Here is a 7500-nt window from a genome sequence, read left to right as displayed (position 1 = left end):
ATGTTCGTGTGTGTATGTATGAGTGTGTGTGTGTGTGTATGTATGAGTAGGTGTGAGTATGTGTGTGTTTCTGTGCGTGTGTGTGTGTGTATTTGTGCATTTGTTTATGTGTGTCTGTGTGTGTGGTATGTGTATGTGTGTTTACCTGTGTATGTGTGTGTGTGTGTTTATCTCTGTGTGTGTGTTTATCTGTGTATGTGTGTGTGTGTTCATCTGTGTGTGTGTGTGTGTTCATCTGTGTGTGTGTGTTTGTATTTATCTGTGTGTGTGTGTGTGTGCTTATCTCTGTGTGTGTGTTTATCTGTGTATGTGTGTGTGTGTGTGTTTGTATTTATCTGTGTATGTGTGTGTGTGTTTATCTGTGTGTGTGTGTGTGTTTATCTCTGTGTGTGTGTTTATCTGTGTATGTGTGTGTGTGTGTGTTCATCTGTGTGTGTGGTATGTGTGTGTATTTGTGTATGTGTGTCTGTGTGTGTTTGTGTGTGTGTGCATGTGTGTGTATATATGTTTCTGTGTGTGATGTGTGTGTGTGTGTGCATGTGTGTGTGTATATGTGTGGTATGTGTGTGTGTATGTTTCTGTGTGTGCGGTGTGTGTGTGTGGTATGTGTGTGTGTGTGTTTGTGTGTGTGTGTGTTTGTGCATGTGTGCATGTGCGTGTGTGTTTAGCCCTGTGTGTGTGTGTGTGTGTGTGTTTATCTGTGTGTGTGTGTGTATGTGTGAGTTTTTATCTGTGTATGTGTGTTTGTGCATGTGTGCATGTGCGTGAGTGTGTTTATCTCTGTGTGTGTGTGTGTGTTTATCTGTGTATCTGTGTGTGTGTATGTGTGAGTTTTTATCTGTGTGTGTGTGTGAGTTTTTATCTGTGTGTGTGTGTGTATGTGTGAGTTTTTATCTGTGTGTGTGTGTGTGAGTTTTTATCTGTGTGTGTGTGAGTTTTTATCTGTGTGTGTGTATGTGTGAGTTTTTATCTGTGTGTGTGTGTGAGTTTTTATCTGTGTGTATGTGTGAGTTTTTATCTGTGTGTGTGTGAGTTTTTATCTGTGTGTGTGTGAGTTTTTATCTGTGTGTGTGTGTGAGTTTTTATCTGTGTGTGTGTGAGTTTTTATCTGTGTGTATGTGTGAGTTTTTATCTGTGTGTGTGAGTTTTTATCTGTGTGTGTGTATGTGTGAGTTTTTATCTGTGTGTGTGTATGTGTGAGTTTTTATCTGTGTATGTGTGTGAGTTTTTATCTGTGTGTGTGTGTGTATGTGTGAGTTTTTATCTGTGTGTGTGTGTGAGTTTTTATCTGTGTGTGTGTGTGTATGTGTGAGTTTTTATCTGTGTGTGTGTGAGTTTTTATCTGTGTGTGTGTGTATGTGTGAGTTTTTATCTGTGTGTGTGTGTGTGTATGTGTGAGTTTTTATCTGTGTGTGTGTGTGTGTGTATGTGTGAGTTTTTATCTGTGTGTGTGTGTGTGTATGTGTGAGTTTTTATCTGTGTGTGTGTATGTGTGAGTTTTTATCTGTGTGTGTGTATGTGTGAGTTTTTATCTGTGTGTGTGTGTGTGTGTATGTGTGAGTTTTTATCTGTGTGTGTGTGTGTGTGTGTATGTGTGAGTTTTTATGTGTGTGTGTGTATGTGTGAGTTTTTATCTGTGTGTGTGTGTGTATGTGTGAGTTTTTATCTGTGTGTGTGTGTAAGTGTGAGTTTTTATCTGTGTGTGTGTGTGTATGTGTGAGTTTTTATCTGTGTGTGTGTGTGTGTGTGTATGTGTGAGTTTTTATGTGTGTGTGTGTATGTGTGAGTTTTTATCTGTGTGTGTGTGTGTATGTGTGAGTTTTTATCTGTGTGTGTGTGTAAGTGTGAGTTTTTATCTGTGTGTGTGTGTAAGTGTGAGTTTTTATCTGTGTGTGTGTGTATGTGTGAGTTTTTATCTGTGTGTGTGTGTGTTCATCTGTGTGTATGTGTGAGTTTTTATCTGTGTGTGTGTGTGTATGTGTGAGTTTTTATCGGTGTGTGTGTGTATGTGTGAGTTTTTATCTGTGTGTGTGTGTGTATGTGTGTGTTCATCTGTGTGTATGTGTGAGTTTTTATCTGTGTGTGTGTGTGTAAGTGTGAGTTTTTATCTGTGTGTGTGTGTATGTGTGAGTTTTTATCTGTGTGTGTGTGTGTAAGTGTGAGTTTTTATCTGTGTGTGTGTGTATGTGTTCATCTGTGTGTATGTGTGAGTTTTTATCTGTGTGTGTGTGTGTATGTGTGAGTTTTTATCTGTGTGTGTGTATGTGTGAGTTTTTATCTGTGTGTGTGTGTATGTGTGAGTTTTTATCTGTGTGTGTGTGAGTTTTTATCTGTGTGTGTGTGTGTATGTGAGTTTTTATCTGTGTGTGTGTGTGTATGTGAGTTTTTATCTGTGTGTGTGTGTGTGTGTGTATGTGTGAGTTTTTATCTGTGTGTGTGTGTATGTGTGAGTTTTTATCTGTGTATGTGTGTGTTCATCTGTGTGTATGTGTGAGTTTTTATCTGTGTGTGTGTGTGTGTGTGTATGTGTGAGTTTTTATCTGTGTGTGTGTGTATGTGTGAGTTTTTATCTGTGTGTGTGTGTGTGTGTGTGTGTATGAAAGTTTTTATCTGTATGTGTGTGTTTATCTGTGTGTGTGTGTGTGTGTGAGTTTTTATCTGTGTATGTGTGTGTGTGTGAAAGTTTTTATCTGTGTGTGTGTGTTTATCTGTGTGTGGGGGGGGGGTTTATCTGTGTATGTGTGTGTTTATCTGTGTGTGTGTGTGTTTGTGTGTGTGTGTGTGGGTTTTTTATCAGTGTATGTGTGTGTTTATCTGTCTGTGTGTGTGTGTGTTTATCTGTGTGTGTGTTTGTTTGTGTGTGTGTGTGAGTTTGTGTGTGCGTGTGTGTGAGTTTTTATCTGTGTATGTGTGTCTTTATCTGTGTGTGTGTGGGGGGGGTATCTGTGTATGTGTGTGTGTGTGTGAGTTTTTATCTGTGTATGTGTGTGTGTAGGGGGGTTTATCTGTGTATGTGTGTGTGTGTGTGTGTGTGAGTTTTTATCTGTGTATGTGTGTGTTTATCTGTGTGTGTGTGTGTGTGTGTGTGTGTGAGTTTTTATCTGTATGTGTGTGTTTATCTGTGTGTGTGTGTGGGGGGTATCTGTGTATGTGTGTGTGTGTGTGAATTTTTATCTGTGTATGTGTGTGTGTGGGGGGGGAGTTATCTGTGTGTGTATGTGTGTGTGTGTGTGTGTGAGTTTTTATCTGTGTATGTGTGTGTGTGTGGGGGTTTATCTGTGAATGTGTGTGTGTGTGTGTGTGTATGTTTGTGAGTTTTTATCTGTGTGTGTGTGTTCATCTGTGTGTATGTGTGAGTTTTTATCTGTGTGTGTGTCTGTTCATCTGTGTGTATGTGTGAGTTTTTATGTGTGTGTGTTTATCTGTGTGTGTTTGTGTGTTTGTGTGTGTGAGTTTTTATCTGTGTATGTGTGTGAGTTTTTGTGTGTTTGAGAGTTTTTATGTGTGTGTGTGTGTGTTTATCTGTGTGTGTGTGTTTGTGTGTGAGTTTTTATCTGTGTATGTGTGTGTTTATCTGTGTGTGTGTTTGTGTGTGAGTTTTTATCTGTGTATGTGTGTGAGTTTTTGTGTGTGTGTGAGTTTTTATCTGTGTTTGTGTGTGTGTGTGTGTGTGTGAGTTTTTATGTGTGTGTGTGTGTGTGAGTCTTTATCTGTGTGTGTGTTTATCTGTGTGTGTGTGTGTGTGTGTGTTTGTGTGTGAATCTGTGTGTGTGTGTGAGAGAGTTTTTATCTGTGTGTCTGTGTGTTCATCTGTGTGTGTGTGTATGTGTGTGTTTTTATCTGTGTGTGTTTATCTGTGTGTGTGTGTGTGTGTATGTGTGTGTTTTTATCTGTGTGTGTGTGTGTGTGTGTGTGAATCTGTGTGTGTGTGTGTGTGTGTGAGAGAGTTTTTATCTGTGTATGTGTGTGTATGTGTGAGTTTTTATCTGTGTATGTGTGTGAGTTTTTATCTGTGTGTGTGTGTGTATGTGTGAGTTTTTATCTGTGTGTGTGTGTATGTGTGAGTTTTTATCTGTGTATGTGTGTGTATGTGTGAGTTTTTATCTGTGTATGTGTGTGAGTTTTTATCTGTGTGTGTGTGTATGTGTGAGTTTTTATCTGTGTGTGTGTGTATGTGTGTGAGTTTTTATCTGTGTGTGTGTGTGTATGTGTGAGTTTTTATCTGTGTGTGTGTGTGTATGTGTGAGTTTTTATCTGTGTGTGTGTGTATGTGTGAGTTTTTATCTGTGTGTGTGTGTGTATGTGTGAGTTTTTATCTGTGTGTGTGTGTGTATGTGTGAGTTTTTATCTGTGTGTGTGTGTGTGTATGTGTGAGTTTTTATCTGTGTGTGTGTGTGTGTGTATGTGTGAGTTTTTATCTGTGTATGTGTGTGTATGTGTGTGTTTTTATCTGTGTGTGTTTATCTGTGTGTGTGTGTGTGTGTATGTGTGTGTTTTTATCTGTGTGTGTGTGTGTGTGTGTGTGTGAATCTGTGTGTGTGTGTGTGTGTGTGTGTGAGAGAGTTTTTATCTGTGTATGTGTGTGTATGTGTGAGTTTTTATCTGTGTATGTGTGTGAGTTTTTATCTGTGTGTGTGTGTGTATGTGTGAGTTTTTATCTGTGTGTGTGTGTGTATGTGTGAGTTTTTATCTGTGTGTGTGTGTGTATGTGTGAGTTTTTATCTGTGTGTGTGTGTGTGTATGTGTGAGTTTTTATCTGTGTGTGTGTGTGTGTGTATGTGTGAGTTTTTATCTGTGTGTGTGTGTGTATGTGTGAGTTTTTATCTGTGTGTGTGTGTGTATGTGTGAGTTTTTATCTGTGTGTGTGTGTATGTGTGAGTTTTTATCTGTGTGTGTGTGTGTGTATGTGTGAGTTTTTATCTGTGTGTGTGTGTGTGTGTATGTGTGAGTTTTTATCTGTGTGTGTGTGTGTATGTGTGAGTTTTTATCTGCGTGTGTGTGTGTGTATGTGTGAGTTTTTATCTGTGTGTGTGTATGTGTGAGTTTTTATCTGTGTGTGTGTGTATGTGTGAGTTTTTATCTGTGTGTGTGTATGTGTGTATGTGTGAGTTTTTATCTGTGTGTGTGTGTATGTGTGAGTTTTTATCTGTGTGTGTGTGTATGTGTGAGTTTTTATCTGTGTGTGTGTGTGTATGTGTGAGTTTTTATCTGTGTGTGTGTGTGTATGTGTGAGTTTTTATCTGTGTGTGTGTGTATGTGTGAGTTTTTATCTGTGTGTGTGTGTGTGTGTATGTGTGAGTTTTTATCTGTGTGTGTGTGTGTGTGTATGTGTGAGTTTTTATCTGTGTGTGTGTGTATGTGTGAGTTTTTATCTGTGTGTGTGTGTGTGTGTATGTGTGAGTTTTTATCTGTGTGTGTGTGTGTGTGTATGTGTGAGTTTTTATCTGTGTGTGTGTGTGTGTGTATGTGTGAGTTTTTATCTGTGTGTGTGTGTGTGTGTATGTGTGAGTTTTTATCTGTGTGTGTGTGTGTATGTGTGAGTTTTTATCTGTGTGTGTGTGTGTATGTGTGAGTTTTTATCTGTGTGTGTGTGTGTGTGTATGTGTGAGTTTTTATCTGTGTGTGTGTATGTGTGAGTTTTTATCTGTGTGTGTGTGTATGTGTGAGTTTTTATCTGTGTGTGTGTGTGTGAGTTTTTATCTGTGTGTGTGTGTATGTGTGAGTTTTTATCTGTGTGTGTGTGTGTATGTGTGAGTTTTTATCTGTGTGTGTGTGTGTGTGTATGTGTGAGTTTTTATCTGTGTGTGTGTGTGTGTATGTGTGAGTTTTTATCTGTGTGTGTGTGTGTATGTGTGAGTTTTTATCTGTGTGTGTGTGTGTATGTGTGAGTTTTTATCTGTGTGTGTGTGTGTATATGTGTGAGTTTTTATCTGTGTGTGTGTGTGTATGTGTGAGTTTTTATCTGTGTGTGTGTGTGTATGTGTGAGTTTTTATCTGTGTGTGTGTGTGTGTGTGTGAGTTTTTATCTGTGTGTGTGTGTGTGTGTGTGTATGTGTGAGTTTTTATCTGTGTGTGTGTGTGTGTATGTGTGAGTTTTTATCTGTGTGTGTGTATGTGTATGTGTGAGTTTTTATCTGTGTGTGTGTGTGTGTATGTGTGAGTTTTTATCTGTGTGTGTGTGTGTGTATGTGTGAGTTTTTATCTGGGTGTGTGTATGTGTATGTGTGAGTTTTTATCTGTGTGTGTGTATTTGTGTGTGTGTGTGAGTTTTTATCTGTGTGTGTGTGTGTGTGTGTGAGTTTTTATCTGTGTGTGTGTATGTGTGAGTTTTTATCTGTGTGTGTGTGTATGTGTGAGTTTTTATCTGTGTGTGTGTGTATGTGTGTGAGTTTTTATCTGTGTGTGTGTGTGTATGTGTGAGTTTTTATCTGTGTGTGTGTGTATGTGTGAGTTTTTATCTGTGTGTGTGTGTGAGTTTTTATCTGTGTGTGTGAGTTTTTATCTGTGTGTGTGTATGAGTTTTTATCTGTGTGTGTGTATGTGTGAGTTTTTATCTGTGTGTGTGTATGTGTGAGTTTTTATCTGTGTGTATGTGTGAGTTTTTATCTGTGTGTGTGTGAGTTTTTATCTGTGTGTGTGTGTGTATGTGTGAGTTTTTATCTGTGTGTGTGTATGTGTGAGTTTTTATCTGTGTGTGTGTATGTGTATGTGTGAGTTTTTATCTGCGTGTGTGTGTGTGTGTATGTGTGAGTTTTTATCTGTGTGTGTGTGTATGTGTGAGTTTTTATCTGTGTGTGTGTGTGTATGTGTGAGTTTTTATCTGTGTGTGTGTGTGTATGTGTGAGTTTTTATCTGTGTGTGTGTGTGTATGTGTGAGTTTTTATCTGTGTGTGTGTGTGTGTATGTGTGAGTTTTTATCTGTGTGTGTGTGTGTGAGTTTTTATCTGTGTGTGTGTGTATGTGTGAGTTTTTATCTGTGTGTGTGTGAGTTTTTATCTGTGTGTGTGTGTGTGTGTGTGTATGTGTGAGTTTTTATCTGTGTGTGTGTGTGAGTTTTTATCTGTGTGTGTGTGAGTTTTTATCTGTGTGTGTGTGTGTGTGTGTGTATGTGTGAGTTTTTATCTGTGTGTGTGTGTGTGTATGTGTGAGTTTTTATCTGTGTGTGTATGTGTGAGTTTTTATCTGTGTGTGTATGTGTGAGTTTTTATCTGTGTGTGTGTGTGTGTATGTGTGAGTTTTTATCTGTGTGTGTGTGTGTGTGTATTTGTGAGTTTTTATCTGTGTGTGTGTGTGTGTGTATGTGTGAGTTTTTATCTGTGTGTGTGTGTGTGTGTATGTGTGAGTTTTTATCTGTGTGTGTGTGTGTGTATGTGTGAGTTTTTATCTGTGTGTGTGTTTGTGTGTACATGTGTGAGTTTTTATCTGTGTGTGTGTGTGTATGTGTGAGTTTTTATCTGTGTGTGTGTGTGTATGTGTGAGGTTTTATCTGTGTGTGTGTAT

The 7500-nt window shown here is 38.4% G+C and overlaps 1 protein-coding gene across 2 annotated transcripts in view; it reads right to left on the bottom strand.

The window, feature by feature from the left end:
- Positions 1-7500, bottom strand: part of fbn1 (fibrillin 1) — a 187853-nt gene that overhangs the window by 92763 nt on the left and 87590 nt on the right. The gene's annotated exons all lie outside the window — the stretch shown is intronic.

Source organism: Hemibagrus wyckioides, linkage group LG04, assembly GCF_019097595.1.
Source record: "Hemibagrus wyckioides isolate EC202008001 linkage group LG04, SWU_Hwy_1.0, whole genome shotgun sequence".
In the NCBI taxonomy this organism is placed as follows: Eukaryota; Metazoa; Chordata; class Actinopteri; order Siluriformes; family Bagridae; genus Hemibagrus; species Hemibagrus wyckioides.
This window is presented reverse-complemented; position numbering and strand designations above follow the sequence as displayed.